The 24,000-nt window shown below is 46.2% G+C and overlaps 1 protein-coding gene across 1 annotated transcript in view; it reads left to right on the forward strand.

The window, feature by feature from the left end:
- The window catches only part of LOC122133664 (potassium voltage-gated channel subfamily H member 2-like), a 113,874-nt gene that overhangs the window by 87,079 nt on the left and 2,795 nt on the right, over window positions 1-24,000 (forward strand). The window lies entirely within an intron of this gene.

Below are 24,000 nucleotides of genomic sequence, written 5' to 3' on the forward strand. Positions count from 1 at the left end.
AAAGAAGGAAAAGAGAGGAGAGGCAGAGGGGAAGAGGAGTGAAAGCGAGAGAGATGAGAGAGGGAGCAGGGAGAAATGAAGAAAGAGGGAGACAGAAGAGAAGAAGATAGAGAGAATTGAGAGAAAAAGAATAGCGCAAGGCCGAGAGATAGAGGAGAGGGGTGGGGTGGGGTGGGGGGGGGGGGGGGGGAGAGGACGAGAGAGGGGGAAAGAGTAGAGTGAGGGGCAGAGCCACCGACAGAGACAGGGCGAAGTGAAAGGAAAGAAATGCGGGAGGGAAAAGGCTGTGGTTTGAAGTATGTCATTATTTATCAAGCCTCTGTTATAATTGGGATGTTTTGTGATAAAATGTCGAGCTCCTTCCGGTAATGGCCCCTGGTACTGACTAAATGTTTTCCTTCGTTGTGTTCTTTGTCAAAGTCTAGCTTTAAAAGCTTTTTGAGACACTTAATTAAGCACTGAATAATGTTCCTGGGGAACAGCCCATTCAGCTCCCTCACAATGAGCCTATTACTGTCATAACCCCCCCACCCCCACTATGGATGTCTTTCCCTCTAAATCAGAAGAAGCCCCTGCAGCCCCGGAGATTTAGTGTCAGGTGAAGCCATCACGATAACACACCACTCAATCATCAGCGTCTCCGAGAATCAGTGTGTGTGAAATCACTTACCACTGTTAGGCTGTTATTGATTGACAGTGACGCCTCTAGATTTAGCATCCCCAGCTCAAAATCCCTGATGCCTGACACAGGTTGTCCATTAATGCTCCTATGTGTTTGCACGCTCGTGTGTGAGTAGGTTTGTGTGTGAGTGTGTTTGTGTGTGTGAGTATGTTTGTGTGTGTGAGTATGTTTGTGTGTGGTCACTTGGAGGCTCGTCTGAGATTTCACACACACACACACACACACACACACACACACACACACACACACACACACACACACACACACACACACACACAAACAAACACACACCAGTGGGCCTACATAAAGTGCACTTAATGGTTGACTTCCCCTCCTCTCCTCTCCTCTCCTCCTCTCTTTTTTTCTCTTCTCATCTCTTCTCTTTTCTTCTCCTCCCCTCTCCTCCCTTCTCCTCTCCTCTTCTCCCCTCTCCTCTCTTCTCCCTCTCCTCTGAAGAGTGTCTCTTCTGTATAATCCCTGTTTCCATCCTCCCGGACTGGTCTGTAATTGCCTCTGCTAGTCCTCTCCATCATTATCATGTAAATGAATGCAGCCCCGAAGCAGCCCGCTTTGTCTAACGGAGTTCTGCAAATCAATTACGGCCCACTATGGTGTGTGTTGCGCAAGGCTGTGATGTAGGGACAGAGAAATGCACTGTAATTTGGCTACGCTTTAAAGGGCTTCTGTTCTGGGCTGCTGGGAGAGGGACTGTTGTGACGGCTTTGAAGTTCCTCACAAACTGATTGGAATTGATATGAGAGCGAATCAAAAGGAAAGAGCGTAAACACTGAACAGTCATTGTGTGGTGGACTCAAGCAACTTGGGAGAATACTCAGTGTTGTTCAAAATCTGCCCCAACCACTTCTCGTACATGGTTCTTTCTCACTTTAAGAAGCATATCACAAACACATCAATCAACAAGTCTTTTATTACAATGTATAAGTCAATCAGTTGATGGTCTTAGAATGGTCTTGTTTTGAAACCTTTTTAGGTGAATTTCATCAAGTACAACAGCCTGTTTTTGTATTCAACGAAGAACGCTGGCCTGTAGCCTTACAAAGTTTGATGCCCTCAAAAACCAGTTGGCTTATTCCCTCTAGCTTCCTCTAATAGTCTGAATAAGAACCTGTTCAAAAATGTGTCATTATGCCCTAACAGATGATGGCTTTTGGGAGGCCAATAATCAGCTAAAATAAATTTGACAAACAGAAAAAGAAGTTGTACTTTAGTTTTAGTTTCATTAAGCATCTGTCACTTTCCTATACTGGACTTAGTATCTGTCACTGTCCTATACTGGACTTAGTATCTTTCACCATCCTATACTGGAGTTAGCATCTGTCACCGTCCTATACTGGAGTTAGCATCTGTCACCGTCCTATACTGGAGTTAGCATCTGTCACCGTCCTATACTGGAGTTAGCCACCACCTGAACGCCATGCCATATTTAAGTGTCTGCAGTCTACATGACACTGAGCCACTGAAAGTTGTGTAGTTTCACCCTTTGTGTGTGTGTGTGTGTGTGTGTGTGTGTGTGTGTGTGTGTGTGTGTGTGTGTGTGTGTGATTTGTATGCATGGCACCTACGCTGTGTCAGAGAGAGGGGATACAAGTTTGGAGAGTTTGGATGTGCACACACTTGCATAAACACACAGGAAGCTCCAATCAGACACCTGACCACAAGCGTAAAACCCCATCACGCCTGCGGGGCATTGATCTCCGTGGCCCTCTGCTAATCGCCTTCTGGAGGGGTCAATGCGCTGCATAGATAATTGCCCCAGACAGGGGAACGGGGGCGATGGAGACTTGTTTTGCAGGCAGGCAGGCAGGCAGGTAGGCAGACGTGCGTGTGTATGTGTGTGCGTTTGCGTGTGCGTTTGCGTGTCTGTGTGTGTGCGTGTGTGTGTGCGCGTGTGTGTGCGTGTGTGTGTCTCTGTGTGCGTGTCCGTGTGTATGTGTATGTCTGTGTGCGTGCGTATGCATGTGTGTGCACGCGTGTGTGTGTGCACGTGTGTGTGTGTGTGTGTATGTGGAGTAAACAATCATTTACACGTGTTAACATTGATCAGGCTGTGCAAGGGTTCACCTCTGCACACTGCTTCCCAGCATAGCTGTGCCGAGGGAGACGCCAGCCAGATGGCACACCCAGATCCAGTTGTGATTCAGCTCTGATGCGGCTGTGACCCAGCCCAGATGTGGCCCAGATCTGGGACACACCCCATAGTCATCATCTCTCTTGTAGCTGTCTATTTATAGTCTCTTTGCCTCAGTCCGTATCATTGAGCCTGAAACAGGGTGCAGTTCCATCCTCTGTATTTATCTGTATTTATCCCCCACTGTCAACAGTGGAGCCCCAGCAGACGATGTAATGAACGTCTCTTGCTACAGTAACAGAAGGTCCGGCACTATTATCTGCACTGCTTACACTTGTCGCCAAGGTGACATCACTGTTGTGGGAGGTAGAGATTACAGGAGCATGAACTGCATTGATTTTTTTGAAGGGATGTGTGTATGTGTATGTATGTAGGTGTGCGTGTGTGTGTGTGTATGTGTGTGTGTGTGTGTGTGTGCGTGCGTGCTTGCGTGGGTGTGTGTTTGTGTATATGTGTGTGCGTATGCGTGTGTGTGTGTGAGTGAATGAGGAATTCAAAATTAAGACTGTTTGCTCTGAGGGCAACCCAAGTGGGAACCTGCTCATTGATCATGTGACCGGCGAATCAGAAGCTTGTGAGCCTCGGTCTTGAACGGAACAGGGTGAAGTGGCTGTTGACCTTGTGAGTGAAGGGGCGTGTCCTGTCACATCATGTCATGCGGCAGCAAGTCATCTCGTCTCGTCTCGTCTGGGTCGGCTGTGGACTCCCCATGTCCCGAACCTGAGCCTTGGCACGCGAGACAAACAGTAAGTGAGTGAGCCAGCGTACAGTTGGCATGGGGACAGCCGGCTCAGTTTACTTCAGCAGGCTCCGAAGGCAGGCAAGCCATAGCCTCTGTTGTGGGTCCTCTCCAAGCCAACAGCTTAAATAATGGACCTGATTAGGAGAAACTGCTCCTCTCTCAGATAGGTGCTGTCAGGAGGAGACTGACCCCTCTAGGTGATGAAGCAGAGATATTTGCCCCAGGGGTAAGAAGTGTGGGTGTGAAAGACAAGAAAGCAAGAAAGACAGAATGGAAAAGAGAGTGGGGTAGACGGGGAGAAAACTGGAGAAAGATACATTGCCAGAAAGAGAGCAAGAGAGAGAGAGAGTGAAGAAGCAGAAGGGGAAAAGAAAAGAGACAAACAGAGTGAGTGCGAGGGAGAGAAACAGAGAGAGAGAGTGGATGAGGAAAAGAAAGAGAGCGTGAATGATATAGAGAGACTGGCAGATGCCAAAGCCCACTTCAGCCCAGATGACGCAGGACTTCGGACCGCACCGCACCGCACCACACCGCACTGCACCACACTGCCGCGCCGCGCAATACCACCCTGACAGGCACTCAGGGAGCGCCCACCCCCAACACAGACAGACAACTCAAACTCCGACAGCCAGCTCAAAATACACACAGGAACACTCAGTGCTCTGATAGGACCTCCTGCAGAATCACTTGGTAAACAGAACTAAGGGTACCATAATCAGGGCTTTGCCTTCCAGCATCCAGCACTATTCCATTATGGAGAGAAGATTTCAGCATGTGCTTATGTAGTGGGGTAGAGGTGCTCAGTTGCTGATAAGACTGAGAGATGAATGAAGGCCTAATAGTCACAGCAGGGCCTTAGAGTTATTTCCTGTGGGACTTGATTACTGATTAAAAGTCTGTCTTCCCTTTAAATTTTCTCAGATGAAAGATAAATTACTGCTTTTAATGCTTTTAGTAGTTTTTTAGGCGGCCATTTTTAACTAACTGCAAAAGGATTGGTGTTCTTGTTTCAAGCTGGGCCGTAATGTCATCCTGTGCACCTGTTCAAGTACTGTCTCTAACACACAGGTGAGTGACCTTCTACTGAGGTGACGCGAAAGGGCTCGGCTTTACAGCTGTCACCTTGCCGCTGCGCTTGTTACGAGAGTTTCTTTTTTCTAGTCTCCTTTCTCGGGCGGTGCTTCTTCAAAACCAATATTGGCACATACTGGCGTCCTGCAAGAGAAATACTAGTCTCACTCAAAAGATTAAACGAATAAACACACAGTCATACACACAAGAATGTTGTTGGAATTTCTATTAGTACTTCTATTAGAAACTTAAATTTGTCCCGTCAGTGAAGCTTTTGAAATTGAAACTGACTCCTGTTTTGGTGTAAGGGTGGTTTGTACGACACGCTTATGGAATATCCCCAGATTGTTAACTAACAGTGGCTGACTTCTGACACCCTAGAGGAGTGTGTGTCTTTCTTCGTGTGAGTCTGCGGCTGAGAGGGGATTAGAGGCTTCTATCCTGCCTGAGGTCATCGTATCTCACAGGAGGTGTCAGGTGTTCCGGCACGGTGTGGCGCGGCACGGTGTGGCGCGGCGCTATGACAGAATGGATCCAGTCAGAAGGCTGAGAAACGTTGAGCTCATGTTGTTTTTTTTCTTCCTATCTTTTTCTTGAATGACCCCCAGTGTCCGCAGAGGGTCGAGGGCCTCATGACATTCTGTGTCCAAGACGTCACCGGAGAGAGGCCACCCGGTAACGGAACACCGGGGTGGGGACGGAATTGATGGGGACTGCATTCATGGTGCGCATGAGGCCTGTAATCCTAGTAACCATGGCGAAACAGGACACTAAGGGGGCCTCAACCTCGATACTTACCTCATAGATAATGAGTATCTTAAGTGTCTTTTTCACCTCTCTCTCTCTCTCTCTCTCTCTCTTTGTCTCTCCCTCTCTCTCTCTATCTTTTTCTCTCCCTCTCTCTTTCTCAGTCCCCAGGCATTGAATTTTCACCACCTTGATGTATTAGTCACACAATAGATAATGCTTTTTTAGCTGATGCACACAGTGAAGTTTTGCTTCCCTTTGCCTTCTGATTGTACTTCGATTGTAAGCAAGATTCCTCCCGAGGCATCACAAGTTTGCCCTCCTCTTGTTAACAAGACCCAGGGTAGGTGAAGTACATGCAGGCTCCGCTGCCTGCCGCGGCCCTTCTGCCCCTCCACTAGGGAGAGATCTGTGTGCCTGCTCTCAAACAACCTCGTAATGACCCTTCCTCCCCGCATCATTATTCTACACGGCCCAGAGTTACCTGCCGCGGGCACCGTGCCCAATCACGCATCCTCAGACAGAGGCCCCAGCGGTCATTATCAAGGCCACAGGACAGGTCTGCTGCCGGGCTCGATACGCTCTAGGAATCAGGGATCAGGAAGGATGATTGAGTGTGTATTGATCTCTGGGCAAAGTGCCACATTTACAGTCGACTCCGATGGAGGTGCCTTCAAAATAGCGTAACAAAGGGAAATGCTCGCCTACGTCTTCACAGAGTTTTTCGGTTTCCTTTCAGGTAGCTCTTTCAGGTAAAACATTAAGGCGTACAGTTTAAATCCAATATTTTGAATATTTGCACAAAAATGTTCAATTGAAAAGGTTCACAGAAAACGAATTTGCCTCTGTTTCGACGATATTTAACGCACCTCAGGTACGTGACAAGGCTGGCCAGGTCTGGTTTTAGACTCAGTTTAGACAGTTTAGCCCTGGAGCATCAGTGCAGATGATGATGGACTCAGTTGGACCCACACAGAGGGATGATGATGATGGAGAGGAGTGGGGTTGCGGTTACAGCAGGGTCTGGTATTGTGATGATATATCATGGCAGCTTCGAGGATGTCGCCTCAGCTTTGCTCAGAGCACGACCTTTAGACTGGTGGAGAAAGACTGTGAGTTTCAAAGCAAGTGAAGGCGTGTGTAAGAAAAGTCTTTGCAGCGTTTAGCGGAGGTGTTGTGCCGACTGCAGGCTTATAGATTTCAGTGCAAATGAAAGCACAGGCATGCAAACATCCAGCGATTTTTTATTCACGTTCCATTTAAGCACGTTATATAATAGACAGGAAACTGAATGAGGTTATATTGCTGCATAGTGCAGTGCCCCAGTGGAACTATAAATCACAGGGAAGTGCAAGGTCAGAGGTCAGACTGATGGTAACATGCTGTTACATTAGTAGACTCTCCTCAGCAGATAATCTTTGCTCAGTCATTTGGGCTCGGGATTTGTGTGTGTGGGGAGAGTGTGTGTGTGTGTGTGTGTGTGTGTGTGTGTGTGTGTGTGTGTCTCACTCCATGCTTTTCATGTGGGATTGTGTGTGTGAGAGACCATGTGTGTCTGTATCAAACATACGTGTGCATGTCTATAAGTGCTGCTGCTGGGTGAGTCATATGGTCTCTGAGAGCTCTTAAGAGCTCCTGACCTCCCTGCCATCCTGTGTCTGACCCTGAGACTGTGGGAACCATTGATCACTGAAGCCCAGAAAACATGTGTGTGTGTGTGTGTGTGTGTGTGTGTGTGTTGTGTGTGTGTGAGAGAGAGAGTGTCTGTAAGAGTGTGTTTGTCTTTATATGTGTGCAGTTATAACTGAACACTGTATGTGTCTTTTATTATTTGTGTGTGTTTGTTTGTGTGTGTGTGCACGTACGTGTACGTACGTGTGTGGACTGCATGGGTTTATATCTGTGTGTGTATATATGTGTACTTGATTTAATGATTCGATGTCTGTGTGTGTGTCTGTGTGTGCATGTACACTCATGTTAATGTCTGTGTGTGTGTGTGTGTGCGCGTGTGTGTGTGTGCGTGTGTGTGTTTGTGTGTGCTCAGTCTTTTGCAACACCAGTGGGAGCTTGTTCAGGTCAGAGTGGCTCCTCCTAGCCCCTCGTTAAGAGCGTTGTTACGCCAACGGCTCATTAGGCTTAACGAGCTTCCATAACTCATCCCCAAACGAGTAGAGAGGAGCAGGGAGGGGCCCAGCCTGGCTTCTGTGCCCCCATCAATCCACCCAGTCAATCAAGAGCCCATCCAATCAGAGACAGGTCAGGGTAGGGTCTCCAGCCAAGACAGGAAGGGCTTGACCCGCTGTAGGAAACTCATAAACACAGATACGCCTCTCAAGTATACTGAACAGGGTTGGAAATTAGCACCAGTCCCTGACTCACTGGGGTAAGAGAAAGAAAATGTAAAGTGAATAAATATTTAATTGATCAAATGTGTATTTTTTGTTGTTTTCTTAAGCGAGACAAACGTTACACAAATGTAGAGTGCATTTACCCACCTGCAAACACTCACACACACACACACACACTCACTCACTCACTCACTCACTCACTCACTCACTCACTCACTCACTCACTCACTCACTCACTTATTCATATGCACAGACACGTACGCACACATACACTTCACATTAATCTTCTTCCAGCAGAAGGATGAGCTGATGTATTCAATCCTGCTGGTTGTAGTGTGAATGAGAGACACTGAAGGAAAACAGACACACACACACACACACACACACACACACACACAAACACACAGACTGTGTGTTTTTTTATGTCTGTATATGAATGTCAGTTTGTTATGTAGCTGGGAGTGCCTTAGCGTGTGTATTTCTGTCAGTGTGTAAATGTTTGAATACTTAAACATATATATTTGTCCGTGTGTGTGTGTGTGTGTGTGTGTGTGTGTGTGTGTGTGTGTGTGTGTGTGTGCGTGTGCGTGTTTGTGTCACGATATGTATTTCACAGTTTGATGCATGTGATGACATATACAACATATGTGTGCTTATGAGTTGTATACCATACATGTTGGTTTTCCATGCAGACGTATTTGGCAGTAATTGCTGTTGCCAGGAGACAGATCCAAAGCAAACAGCAAGGAGAGACGCAGGTGACACTGAATCAGAACCAAGTGTCATCATGTACTCTCACACACACCTCACACACACCGCACACACACCACACACACACACCTCACACACACACCTCACACACACCCCACACTTCAGCTGATGCCACAGTGATGCTGGCCTGAAGTAAACCAGATCAGGGTCACAGTCACACCAGCTCTAGTCCTGAGTGTGACCAGCAGTGCTGTCCTTGTCTCTATGTGTGTGTGTGTGTGTGTGTGTGTGTGTGTGTGTGTGTGTGTGGTGTGTGTGTGTGTGTGTGTGTGTAATGGAGTGTGCTTTTGTGCGAAAAGAAGACAGAGAGCAGCATTGCTGTCTTAGTGTGTGTGTGTGTGTGTGTGAGTGTGTATGTGAGAGAGAAAGACAGAGAGCAGCATTGCTGTCTTAGTGTGTGTGTGTGTGTGTGTGTGTGTGTGTGTGTGTGTGTGTGTGTGAGAGAGAGAAAGACAGAGAGCAGCATTGCTGTCTTAGTGTGTGTGTGTGTGAGAGAGAATAAGACAGAGAGCAGCAGTGCTGTCCCTGTGTCAGGCTGAATACACACTTCCCATATTTATCCCTGTAAACATGAGGGCCTCAGGGATCTCACGATCACATATAGACTATAACACTTTTTCTTTATACTACACACAGCTTCAGGTAACAGCAGTGTTCAGACACCCTTTACGGATGTAAGACCGAACGGAATGACTTGAGCAGCATGGAAATGGATATTCAAACAGGAATTGGGCTCCCTGTCATGTAGCCTTTGGAGATTTGCAACCGTTATCACATTTTTTTTTTTTTATATTTGCGATATATTGCATCTACACTCCTACACTCCTGAGATAAAGGAAACAATAGGAAGGTCATTAAAAGAGAGGACATTTAACCCTTTGAGGAGTTCAATCAAATATGTTATTAAGACAGAGAACATTTAACCCTTTGAGGAGTACGATCAAATATGTCATTAGAATGCTACCAACAAAATATTCCATTTGATGATTCCATGATTCCATGGAAAGATTCCATTTCATGATTCCATGATTCCATGCAAATATTCAATATGAACTATTGTAGTGTATGGTGGTGAAGCGACCATTATGAATGGCAGGAAATGTCAATTCTGTACGGTCTAATTCTTAAATCTATAAAGGGTTAAATAGACTGACTATTCTCTGTTCTCTCTATTTCTCTTATAACTTTGACCAAACCACTACTTCTATCTTTGTTGTGTCCTCCACTGCAGTTTTTTCCCTCAATGTTCAAGGCCGTAATTTAGTTTAGTCTCTTAAACTTTTTTTGGCTGTAAGCTCTGAGGTACAGATTTATGGAAGGTTTGTTTTTGTAGTTACTTGTTATTTTTTTATTTTTTTTTATTTACCGGTCCATATAACCCCATTTCCCCGGTTTCAATAAACCTGTCAAGCAGGAGATGCTGCATCATCCAAATGTGTCCGCTGGGCGAATGCCAGATCTGGGCCACGTCCCAGCCAGAACTGGGCCGGATGTGGTGCATTCTCAGCAGCTCTCCTGGCACACAGTTACACAGCCTCTAAGGGGACGCAGCACAGGAAAGAGCTCTGAAATGGTAAGAGAGAGAAGAGCAGCGGGCGAAAAGAAAGGAAGAAAGATCGAAGTAACTCCGTGGTCCCTGGCGACATTTGTGCGAAAATGCCCGGAGATGTACCTTCAGCTGCTTTGAAGTCCATGGCAACCAACAGCGACAGTGTCGCTTCCAGGACAGAAGGTCATCACCTCTCTGCAAAGTAGCAGTGCTAATTTCCTGTGCTGAGGCTTCTCAACATGGCTTTAGCAGCGCCGGGCTAATTTAGAAGAGACTTGCTTCAGAGTACAACTCATGATTGTTTCTCTAATATCTAGCCTGGCAACTTTGGAATGCAATTTATAATTGTTCTGCTAATTCGTCAAGATACTGTAAGCTGCAAGTTAAGCATTTTAGGGCAAAGTGCTCATTAATTTTAATGAACCCCAGTGCTCACTCAAGGAGGGAGCCAGAGATCTGCCTCATAATCAGGTACAACAAGAGTCTCCCTCTCTCTCTCTTTTACTCTCTCTCACTCTCTATCTCTCTCTATCTCTTTTTCTCTCTATGTGTCTCTGTCTCCAACTGTATCTCTCTGTGTGCCTATCTCTGTCTTCTCTTACTTTCTTTCCCTCCTTCTCTCTCCTCCTCTTCTCTCTCTCTCTCTCCCTTTCTCTCTCTCTCCTTCTCTTCCTCTGTGTTAAATCAAAGGAGGAGGGAAGGGAGGAGAAGGCATGCTGATATCATAATCACTTGATTCAATTAAAGATGAAAGGCTCTGCAGAAACATTCTCACGATTAACAAAACTCGGCCCCACTTCATTTAAGCAGACAAGTCGACAAATGGGGGCGGACTTTGTTGCCGTGGAAACTGACAAAGAGGGGTCGGCGTTTTGTGAAACTGAGACAGACGGATTATTTGGAATGCTAAGTGAGGATTCCGTCGGAGCGCTGGCTTCTCGGGGTGGGCTTCGGAACACTCTGCTCCCATCTACTGCATCTGCTTTGGCTTCATTTAGCTTCCGCTAGTCGGAAAAGCTCCCCCTCGTATTTGTACTGCGGCCCCATGATGCAGTTCCAACCAGCTCCATGGAGCCACTATGACCCAGTGACAGCCTTGGTGCTTATGTTCAGGAAGTAGGTACAACTGGAGAAGGCAACAAACAAACAACAACTTTGAGGCGTAGGGATGTTTTTCTACCTCCTGTGTAGCCTTTCTTTCATGTGCTGTCTCCTGCTCCTGTGTCTCTAGCAGTGCTGTCCTTTACCTCTGTCCTCTACTGACCAGTGCTGTCCTTTACCTCTGTCCTCTACCGATCACTGTTTATAAACTCACAGCCTCCAGGGCTCCGCATGTCATGGCTGTGGACAGAGGCTGATGCAGAGGCCTGATTCTCCAGTGTGTTGTGTGTCATGATTTTGGACAGGGGATGATATGGTGGCCTGTCTCCAGTGTCTGGTGGCTGTGGACAGGGGATGATATGGTGGCCTGTCTCCAGTGTCTGGTGGCTGTGGACAGGGGATGATATGGTGGCCTGTCTCCAGTGTCTGGTGGCTGTGGACAGGGGATGATATGGTGGCCTGTCTCCAGTGTCTGGTGGGTAATGGTTGTTGATAGAGACTGATGCTGAGGCCTGAGTCCTGTGTGTGCTGTGTGGAGGTGAGCTCTGGCTAATAGGAAGCAGAGGGTCAGGGTTCTGGTGTAATGAGAGCTGAGGATCTGGATCCAGAGACACTTTCATGCATCAGACTGAGCTGCCATTAGTCTACCTGTCCCCTTACAAAGCCCTCACACCCCCCCAGTCAGTGCAGCCCCTCACTTATCCACCTGTGTCTGTCTGTGGCTCTCTCTCACACACACCTGTTTCCTTGCAGTCTCTCTCTCTCATACACACACACACCTGTTTTCCTGCCAGTCTCTCGCTCTCTCACACACACCTGTTTCCTTGCAGTCTCTCGCTCTCTCACACACACGCACACCTTGTACTGGCTGCTTCAGTGGACATCCATCCATTGGAACACAAGCCTGACCCCCCCCCTCCCCTCCCCTCCCTCCCTCCCACAAGAATCACTTCAGTAGAGTAAATTAGAATTCATGATTTTTACACATTTTCTGTGTGAATGTTCCAGTGTGAATGTCCCTTACTGACTGTGTTGAAATTGAACAAGAAACACACAAGCTGTTTCAGACGGCTTTGAGGTGAAGCCCGTGTGTGAGTGCACTGGTTTCGGAGAGGGTTGTCATGTCAGGGACGCGGGGAGATTGGCCTCTCCCTCACTCTTGGCTAATCTGATTGCTCTGTGATGGCTAATTGGCCACTTAAAGTAGAAAAAGCAGCGAGTCACTCGGTCTACAAAGACGCCAGGGTCCTCACTCCCATCCCCACCCCTTTAATTCTCTCTTCCTTTATGAGGGGCTTGTGTGTGTGTGTGTTTGTGTGTGTACATTTAAGGGGCTTTAGTGAACGCAGTGCAGCTGTCGAGCACAGCCATTGTAATGGCTGTCATCTGTTGACTTGTTTATTGAGCAAAACACACACACAAGCACCACACACACAAACACATACGTACACAGGGTGAGAAAGAGAAATACACATAACATGACAGTCTTCTCCAGTCTTTTCACAAAACGAAAAGATAAATGAGAGGCACTGTGTTCTAACAAAGATGTAGCACACATACACACACACACACAACACACACACACACACACACTGAAATGCACAGCCTTTTGTCTAATTAGCCACTGAGAAAAGCGTCTGGGCTGTATCTCAGTGTAAATGTAGGAAAACACATCCATGTGAGGAAGAAGAGATGAATATCTCTGTTAGGGGCTTGTTATATACAGTCTACATACATGGAGGTGTGTGTGTGTTTACAATATTAATACTCTCTCTCTCTCTCTCTCTCTCTGTGTCTCTGTCTTTCTTTCTCTCTCTTACACACACACACAAGTGCGCACACGCAAACAGACACACACAAAATAAAACAAAAAAATGTAAACATTCCATCTTTTACCCATCCCCCAGTCATTCCCACTTGTGCGTGCATGAGTGTGTGTGCGTGTGTGTGCGTGTGTATGTTTGTGTGTGGAGGAGGGAAGGAGGGGGGGTTGGTATCTTGTCATAAGCAGTGGTATGATGCAGGGGGGTGGGGGGGGTGGGGCCCTCAGGGACGAGCTGCTGGTCTGGTCCGGACCATTAGTTTACTGTCCATCCTTAGATAGCACCAAGACCAGACACATAGAGAAACCACCTAATTGGACACAATTACCCCTGAGGCAGGATGCAGCCAATCAGAGGCCTTTATCACCAGTCCCAGCAGGAAGCTTGCTGGGGGGTATTTGACTGGGGCATTAGGAATGTTTACTTCCTGCAAACGCTTCCTGAAACAAACGCTTGGGGGGGGGGGGTGCAGACAGAGAGGGAGGTAAAGATGTTAATGGAAGGGTAGATAGAGAGAAAAGGAGATAGAGGAGAGTTATAGAGGGAGAGTGAGAGAGACTACATTATGCCTCTTCAGATGAGTGCTGCTGAGTGTAGTGGGGGCAGAGAGAACACAGAAAAGAGAAGGAGAGAAAGAAAGAGGAGAGATAGAGAGAAAGAATGTTTTGGAAAGATAGAAAAACAGAAAGAGAGGGGTATAGGGAGAAAGAGATTAACCTCTCATACATTTCCTTCCATGAAAAGTAGAATGCTTCACTGTCACTATGCACAACACAAACATGGCTGGGGTCGTCATGACTACCTCTCAGAGTTCATCCTAACGCTGACAGCAACTCTCACTCAGAGGACAAAAGGAGAGAGGGAAGACAGGAGAAGAGAGGAGATGAGAGAGGTGAGGGAAGAACGAAAGAAAAAGAGAGAGGAGAGAAGAGAGAGAGACAAAAGTGGGAGGTGCTTTCTGACAGTTTGCACACACTACATTACTGGAGTAACCTTGGTAGTGGTGCGTGTGTGCGTGTGTGTGTGTATGTGTGAGTCTCTGTGTGTGTGTGTGTGTGTTGTTTGTGTGGATTCTATTCAATTAAATAAAATTGTATTTATATAGTGTCAAAACAATAAAATTGTCTCAAGGCACTTTACAGAGTCCAGATCCTGAACCCCTCAGGAACAAGCACAAAGGCGACAGGGACATATTGGATGTGTGTGTGTGTTTGTGTGTGTATGTGTGTGTGTGTGTGTGTGTGTGTGTGTGTGTATGTGTGTGTGTGTGTGTGTGTGTGTGTGTGTGTGTGTGTGTGAGTGTGTGTGTGTGTGTGTGTGTGTGTGTGTGGTGTGTGTGTGTGTGTGTGTGTGGTGTGTGTGTGTGTGTGTGTGTGTGTGCGCGTGTGTGTGAGTTTATGCTTCAGGGCGGATGTTGGTGGGGAGCAGATTGTGATCCTTAGTCGTGCCCATGAGCTACAATAAATAGACCTCTTACTGCAGTGGAGCACCAAAATTGGCCTCCTAAAATCATCTTCTGTTGTACATCATATAGGCCAATGCACCCTAATGCACATTAATGCTCTTTAAATAAGAGAATCGACACAGAAGTCCACACTATGATCAGTAATGCAGACTTGTGCCTTGTCATTAGCGTTTCAGCACTCTCTCCACACACACACACACACACACACACACACACACACACACACACACACACACACACACACACACACACACACACACAGCCGTGGTTTGCCCCTTGTTCCCTGTGTTATGGTTGTGTCTGTGGATGACTGCGTAACCTACTTATTGTGATTGATTTAACACTTTTAATTGACATGAAATTGACAACCCTTGAGCTGAACCCATGCAAAGAGCTCCATTAGTAAAAAATGGCCCCTTTGTAAAAAATGACAGCACTTTACCCGGGCCTACATGACAACCCCCCCCCCCCCCCCCAGCCCCCGTCATTAGTGCCCCATGGCTCAGCATGGAGTACTTCCCCAACATGCTGAAGTGCCCTGTCTTGTTGAAGTTAAAAGTCCAAATGAGGGGTTTGAAAAAAGCAGTTGAATCGTCTCATTTGGCTGAAAATGACCTGGCCTTATGCCTGCATGGCCCTGACACAAACACGGCCATTTATCCGCTCGCGTATGACAGCTGTGCCCAGCGCTTACAGCAGCCTCTGCTAATGGGCCTCTGCTCAAACTCTGTTTCTCTTGGCTTACTGCCACCCTGGGCCTAATAGAAGGGTCAGGTTATAACACACACACACACACACACACACTGAGCCCTCTGACTGATGCCGGGCCTTAGAAGGAACTTCAATTAGCCAATCCGCGGTGGAGGATAACTGGGTGGAGATGGGTGGTTGGAGACCCATATGGAGGTGGACACCTCACAAGTTCTGCACTGACGCTCGCTCCAGGCCTGATGTATATATTGCATCAAGGTGGCTATATGTGTACTGGGCAAATTGAGGAGGTGAAATATATATTATATATATTTTTTTGTTGTTATGATGCAATTGTCATTCTTTTTCCAGTCCATCAAATGGTCTGTAATCATATTATGTTGAAGCCTAATATGCAGTTAAAAACAAAGTGCTGTTAAATTGTGTATAAATATATGGCCTCCTTAGAAACTTTTCTCTGTGTGTTTGTGTGTGTGTGTGTGTGTGTGTGTGTGTGTGTGTGTGTGTGTGTGTGTGTGTGTTACCATGAGTATGCATGTGTGGGCATGTGTACATCTCTAATGACCTTTGAGGCTTGCCGTAGCCACTTGCTCACTTGATTGACACGCAATCTGGCACGGACATGTAATCTCAATGTGATGGTGATTAGAGCGATATGGGGAATCTGACACTCAAGCCAGCACACAAGTGACAAGTCATCAACACAACCAATATGATGGCCAAGCCATCGATCTGTAAGCCATATGTAACTGAGATCTCCGCCAAAGACAAGTCTATGTGTGTGTGTGTGTGTGTGTGTGTGTGTGTGTGTGTGTGTGTGTGTGTGTGTGTGTGTGTGTGTGTGTGTGTGCATGTTAGTGCGTGTTAGTGTGTGTGTGTGTGTGTGTGTGTGTGTGTGTGTGTGTGTGTGTGTGTGTGTGTGTGTGTGTGTGTGTGTGTGTGTGCATATGTGCATCTGATAGATCTGGATGTTTAGCAGACAGAATTACGTGAATTTCCTCATCATATGTATTAGCTTGTGTAAATATGCCTTCATTTACAGTAGTCAGCCCAGTCAGCCCAGAGAGAGAGAGAATGCATGTGTGTGTGTGTTTTCTGAGCTCCCCTCCTTGTGAAGGTGAGTTCAGAGAGGCTTGACTAAGCCAGGCATGGAGGAGAGACGAGTCGAGTCGAGTTCTCCGTGAGAGAAGAGGGTGATCTCCTCCGATCGATGGCTCTCTGGTCTGGCAGGGTCGATAGAACCCCCCCGCACCCCGAGCCATCCTCAAGACTGACTGCACACACACACACACACACACACACGCACGCACACACACACACACACACACACACACACACACACACACACACACACACACACACACAATCACACTCACACTCACACTCACACTCACACTCACACACACTCACACACACTCACACACACACACACACTAATGCAGGGTGAACATGCCCTTGATGGAGAGACGCTCCCCATCAAAGCCATTACTGCGAAAGAGAGAGAGAGATGGAGGGAGACAGAGAGAGGGAAAGATAAAGAGAGAGAGGAAGGGGGAAAGAAAGAAAGTGATAGAGAGAAGAAATGAAAGGAGAGAAAGAGTAAGATGGGTAGATAGAGAGAAGGGAAGAAGAAATGGTCCTTTATGGATGAGCAAAGCCAGGGTGAGCCTCTCCGTGTTATCAATCAGTTTCAGCATCTAGTCATGAGTGAGTGTGTGTGTGTGTGTGCGTGTGTGTGTGTGTGTGTGTGAGTGTGTGTGTGTGTGCATGGAAGTGAGAGAGAGCCAGAGAGAGAGAGAGAGAGAGAGAGAGAGAGAGAGAGAGTGTGTGCATGTCTGTCCGTGTATTTGAGTGGGTGTGTCTGGGAGTACGTGTGTAAATTTGAGTAGTTGCGTATGTGTGAGAGACAGTGTCAGTGTGTGCGTGCGTGTGTGCGCGTGTGTGTGTGTGCGTGTGTCTGTATGTGCGTGTGTGTGTGTGTGTGTCTGTGTGTGTGTGTGTGTGTGTGTGTGTGCGTGCGTGCGTGCGTGCGCGTGTGCATGTGCGCGTGTGTGTGTGTGTGTGTGTGTGTGTGTGTGTGTGTGTGTGTGTGTGTGTGTGTGTGTGTGTGTGTGTGTGTGTGTGTGTGTGTGTCTGTGCGTTAGTGTGTGCTCCTGACTCTAACACTAATCAAAGAGTTTTTTCAGAGCAACCTGCTGCATCCATGTGAAATCCTTCCTGCTGATAAATGCCAGGTCTGTTAAAAGCCTGCCCTTTGTTCACTGCCAACTTCTAATGAAGAAATACTTTACTTTCAGAGTGTGTGGGTGTAGTGTGTGTAGTGTGTGTAGTATGTGTGCGTGTGCGTGTGCGTGTGCGTGTGCATGCGCGCGTGCGTGCGAGTGTGTGTGTGCGTGTGTGTGTGAGTGTGTGTGTGTGTGACGACAGTAAGCCTCACCAGGGCTCTCTATCCTCCCCCTGGCACAGGGTCTCCTCCCAACCCTACGAGGTGTCTGTATGTATGTGGAGAAGGGCGCGGGGGGTCATCAATATATATAATTTGTGTGTGTGTGTTTCTGTCTGTGTGTATGTGTGTGTATGTGTGTGTGTGTATGTGGTTTATGTGCGTATATTCACATGCATGTTTATGTGCTCGTGTGTGTGTGTGTGTCTGTGTCTATTGCTGACTGGCATGCAGCCACACTCCTGTCCGCTAGGCAGCTGGTACCCAAATTTGTACCCCACCTCCCTCTCCTCCCCTCCACTCCCCTCCCATCCCACCTCCTCACCCCTCTCCTCCTCATGCAGCAGTTGGCACAGCTTGTGCCCGCATCACCATGACACACACCGTGGCATTGGGCACCTCCTCACCCTCTGCCCCTCAGCTCTGCGGCTCCAAACCCCCACACCAGCTAGAGCAGCCGTCACGGAAAGGCACAAACCCACCGTGCTCTCTAGGAGAGGAGAGGATTCTGTGTAATGCCAAATAGTCGCACAGGCAGAGCCTCTGTGGGATCAGGCCTTAACCCAGGCCAGAGGCAGCAGTTGAATGGGATCTAAGATGTTACTGTATCACCCACCTCAGCGCAGCTCATCTCAGTGCTTCCCTTACGGCATTCTGGAGGGTGGACCATCGCTGCCATCTTGTGGTCAAAGCCTGCAGCTACAATTTACATTGCTTAGGCACTATCTGCAAAGCTGTTGGCTATTTTTGCTAAAGCCTACACAATTACCACAAAACCTTTCACCAAACTAGCAAAACATATACATCTCTTGCAAAAGAAAAAAAAAATGTTTTTGCATCAATACAGTACACACAAACCATCTTTTGAATGAGCACACGAAACACTTGTGACTTTTTCTGTGTGCAAGGCATAGCATTGCAATTAAGTTATGTCATACCTTTTTTAAACACACATGCACGCACAAATGTTTAAAGTATGGGTGGGTATTCTGAACACACTATCACTAAAATAAGGAGAAAAGTTCTTTTTTTTTCTCCTCAAACAATAAAAAAGGCAGTTGAAGAAACATCTGTGCTAGAAAAAAAGAAGCCTTCAACCACATCACATGCAGTTTGTGAGCTAGGCATTATCTAAAAGGGTTTACAGTTTTGCATAAAGTGTATTATAAAATTACAGACTAAGTGTGCGTGTGCATGTGCGTGTGCGTATGCATGTGTGTCTGTGTGTGTCTGTGAAAGAGAGAGTAAGTATGTGAGTAGACATAGATATCATACATATAGATATAGATACATCAGACATTAGGTATTTGCTGTATCCAGCATACTGGTGAGTTAAACAACATGAGTAGAGCTGATGTCAGTGATTAGAACTTGGGTCCATATTAGACCCAAACTCAGTCCTGACCAGCATGAAATGACTTATGGGAGACATTCTGTTGTCATTATCTTTGATCGTTTTGCTTTATCATACACCCAAGAAAGGGATGGGAAATCCATCTAAATGAGACCGCAAAACCAAACAGTATTTGTGTGACTCATCCAAACAAACAGTATTTGTGTGACTCATCCAAACAAACAGTATTTGTGGGACTTATCCAAACAAACAGTATTTGTGTGAGTCATCCAAACAAACAAAAACAAGTCTCAAAAACAAGGTTTTTGTTACTGTTATTGTTGTTTTGGTATCAGCATCCCTCAGACGAAATTTTACATGATGTACAGATACTTATCCTCAGACACTGCTTCTTGCTTTGAGGGCTAAAGTGTGGTGTTTGTCCACACACACGCACGCACACACACACACACACACACACGCGTGCGCGCGCGCACACACACACACACACACACACACACTCACACTCACACACACACACACACACACACACACACTCACACACACACACACACACACACACACACTCACACTCACACTCACACTCACACACACACACACACACACACACACACACACACACACACACACACACATACACATACACATACACACACTCACACTCACACTATATCCTGGTCCAAGTCAATCTGCCATAACACTGCCGTAAACAGCTCTCCAGTCTGACACATCCTCATATCCTTCTTGTCCAGAGGTTTTGTTAGGGGCCTGAATGATCTTTGTTACCTTGGAGAATGGCGACATGGCACAACTGTTCCCAAAACACATCACATCACCCACAACTCAGTGAGACCAAGGGGACGCCACAGAGATGGATGGCTGTAATAAAGGAGTGTGTGTGTGTGTGCGTGTGTGTGTATGTGTGTGTGTGTGTGTGTGTGTGTGTGTGTGTGTGTGTGTGTGTGTCTCCATAGTTATTAGCCATCGCTCTCTCCAAAGGTCTCGGGCGTGACAAGGATTCTGTAGGTCTTGCGGTCTCATGATTAACTTGAGGAAATTGTGTGAATCAGCAGGAGAGGGAGAAAATGAGAGAGAAAAAGAGAGAGGGGGAGAGAGAGAGAAAGAGAGAAGGAGGGGGAGAGAGAGAAAGAGAGAGGGGGAGAGAGAGAGAAAGAGAGAAGGAGGGGGGAGAGAGAGAGAGGCAGAGTCGTTTACAGCCTGTCGGAGAGTTACAGCCCAGGACACAGGGCGCTGTGCTGTGCTGCTCGCTGGCGTTAAGGGCAACATGATATACTGAAATTATTTGGAAAAGTTATTGAGTCAGTGTGAGCTCATAAGACTACTCTCACTCTTCGGTTTCTCCTTCTTCTTTCTTTCTCTTGTCCCCTGCCTTATAAACATCATGTATAAAACAAACAACAAACAACAAACACTTGTTTGGAATTTGAGGTAGAGACCTCCTTGGGAAGTTGCAAGCAACTCTGTTGTATGTGATGCCAGAGGAATCCACAAGATGGCAGTGTGCATACAGGTGACTGTAGTTTCTGAAACATGGGCATGTGCATGAGCCTGAGCTATGTGCATTATAACAGATTTCAATCTACGTTACTGGACAGTGTCATCTGTCTCCTCTGTGCTGTATTCACTTTCCATATTCTTACATAGTATTGCGTCTGTAGGCTGTAGAGATGAACACAGTCAGTGCATAGCACTGACATGACCAGCTTGTGTGGACTCAACTTATAGGGACCTGGTGAATGAGGACTTGTCTGATGATGATGATGATGATGATGATGATGACGATAACGATGGGGATGATGATGATGATGATGGTGATGCCGATGGGGATGATGATACTCCCTCAGGGTAGCTCCTCCCATCATGCCACATGTTTTATAACAGGAAGCAGACTACCCAACCCTGAAGTAGCACGCATTAAATTATAAAACACTATTTCAGTCCAATGTCAAAAAGTGGTACTTCATATTTTTCTTTAATATTCTTCTTAGTATTAGTCTTTTATCTTCCACAAATATCTTCATCTGAGTGTAGCTCAAATCTCCTGAGAGGGTGGACAGTCATGTCCACAAAAGGCTAGCTTAGCTCCACATTTGCTCTCCTACCAATGAACAGCAATATCCTTCTGGTTTCAGCAACAGATCCAGCTTCAAATATGGAGCTTCAAATGTGTGTATTCAGCTCCCTAGGTGGAAAACCAGTAATCATATCAGACCATAGTGGGTAACAATGCCCTCCCAATCCATCCTCTACATGGCAACTATAAGGTAATTAATGACAAACCAAGAGCTGTGAACATGAAATGACCTTCGCATTGAAAGTATACATTGGGTAATATTGGAAATATATTGGTTAACGGACTGAATTGGAATGTCAGGCTCTATGTGAGGTCTGTGAGCACTGGGTGTGTGTGTGTGTGTGTGTGAGTGTGTGTGCATGTGTATGTGTGTGTGCATGTGTGTGTGCATGTGTGTGTGCATGGAAGTGAGTAATACACATTAAGTACAGGAGTCAGAGGGAGGCCCAGGTCTAAACCGGCTTCCTCAATCCATTTGTTTCCCGCAAGGATTACCTAGCCGCCAAGTCTTTATCCGAGCCGGGAGCGCTTTAATGACGGGAAGCTAGGAGCGGGTCACGTCCGCGCGTTCAGATCTGTGTTTACCGTTCCCAAATCCACTTCAGGCTACCTAAGCCTCAGTAAGATTGGCCTGGGTAATCTCTCTTCTCTACTTCCATTATTACTCCGACAGCATCTTCAGTTCACCCAGAAGACATAATCCAACAATAGGCCTATGTGGAAGAGGAGGGGTGTGTGTGTGTGTGTGTGTGTGTGTGTGTGTGTGTGTGTGTGTGTGTGTGTATGTCTATCAACCAAGCTGGGTCTCAGAAATCAAAAGTTGCTATCAGGCTGCCTAGTAGACCACACGCCTAAACAAAGTCAAACAGAGTCAAATCATAACTATTTATGGAAGTTACTCGTGGATTTATTTATTTTGTCAGTTATTGTAGCAACTTGATTGTCCAGGTTTGGAAAAATATGATAATTTGATCATTGAACAGGAAGTATGTGAAAGTCTTGCAAGAGTAATCTCTGGGAAAATAAACTCACAGGGAAATTACACCTTCTGCAAAACAAAATATAAATAAAGTTTACTTAAATAAAGACCCACAGTCCCTTAACCTCCTGATGTGACAGAACCATAACCCCTTAAACTGCTGTTGTTTTAATATGTCCTCTGATGGTGCCATTGGAATGGGCCTTGATGTTCCTTCAGGACCCGAGGCTGGGCCCCAGAGTTCCAGACAAGGAAGGGAAAACAGGACATGTGACTCTGCTTCTGCAAATGTCCCTGAATATACGAAATTACTTGAGATTTATATGGGATTGACAGTGCTTCCTGTATTTTACGCTGGATTAGTCTTTTTAAGTGGAGTGGGGAAAAAAAGAAAACGTAATGAATTGGAGTCAAATCCGCTTCCCTGTTCATTTTTAATCTGTACAGTATGAGAGAGAGAGAGAGAGAGAGGGATAGAGAGGGGGGAGAGGGAGGGATAGAGAGAGAAAGAGAGAATGAGAGAGTGATATAAATATATATCTATTTATTTATATCTATTTTTTATATATAGATATATTTTTATATACAGTATATAGACAGAGAGAGAATGAGAGAGAATGAAAGAGAAGAGCACAGAGAGAAAGACAGACATGTTTTGAGGTTCTTGCAGTTAGTTTTCCTCTGGTCTCCAAACAGCATGGTTGTGTTTCAGTCCATAGAATATTCAGGGTACAGTGCTACTGTTCTCAATATTTGGTTATATTTTGTTATACTCTGTATAAACACAAATCAGTGTCCTTAAAACACAGGCCTATAAAGGCACCTTTCTTTCTTTCTTTCTTTCTTTCTTTTGTTCTTTCTTTCCCACACACAGATAAACACACACACACACACACACACACAAACACACACAGGCACACACATAAACACCAACGCACACACACGTACACCGTCATTCTTAGCCAGATGGAGTAAGAAGACCTGTAATCTGTGTGTCGCCGCGCCCACCACTGGGATTATGTACTGGTGCAATCCGTTGTCCACGCCTCCCCTCCCCTCCCCACCCCTCCCTACACTGCACTGCCCTGCTCTACACTGCTCTATGCTGTGCTGTGTTGCTGTTGTGATCTGATACGCCTTTGATGGCGGGAGATGTTACAGTTGACAATCCAAAGCCATCTGTGAGTTCAGCCGGCAGAGTCAGTTACCTGCACAGTGCCGTCACTGACCTCCACACATCCAACAGGTAGGAGACAAAGAACAGAGCAGAGCACAGGAGATGGAGATGGTGATGGAGATGGACAGTCAGAGAAAGGGAAGAAAGAGGAGAAAGGAGATGGACAGAGTCAAAGAAAGAGAAGAAAGGAGGTGGAGAGAGTCAGAGAAAGAGAAGAAAGAGGAGAAACGAGATGTAGAGGGTCAGAGAAAGGGAAGAAAGTGAAAATTCTCAAAGGGAAGCGAATGAGGTGGAGATGATGTTGATGTGTTGATCTGATGTAGGGGATTGATTGTAATTGATTGATGTCTGGTTGATCGGATTTGGGAAGCCTGATTTTTACAATCTGTGTACTGATGCAGGCTGTGCTGAAAATAAACAACCAAATTATAAAGCTTGTAAATTAATACTGTTATAAAATCATCTTCTGCAGGTGATGCAAATGCAAATTGTGCTACTTTGCTATAAAATCTTACATGCATTGTTTTATCAAGAACTACCACCGTTTTTCAGTGCAACAGATTATTCCGTAGCATGCGATAAATATTTCACATCATGCATCTGAATATGACAGATTGAATTCTGCATGTCAGGTTGTTTAAGACGCTTCTAGTCGTTATCTGCAGCCGCGTTACTGGTGGATGACAGCTTGGTTGCATCACGCTGTGCCAACCCTGTCTTTAGTGCCAGGCTAGGAGGCATTCTGATTTTTCTGGTTGTTTTGGCATAGGACATGTTTATTTTATCACTCTGG

This window comes from Clupea harengus, chromosome 17, assembly GCF_900700415.2.
Source record: "Clupea harengus chromosome 17, Ch_v2.0.2, whole genome shotgun sequence".
NCBI classification, from domain to species: Eukaryota; Metazoa; Chordata; class Actinopteri; order Clupeiformes; family Clupeidae; genus Clupea; species Clupea harengus.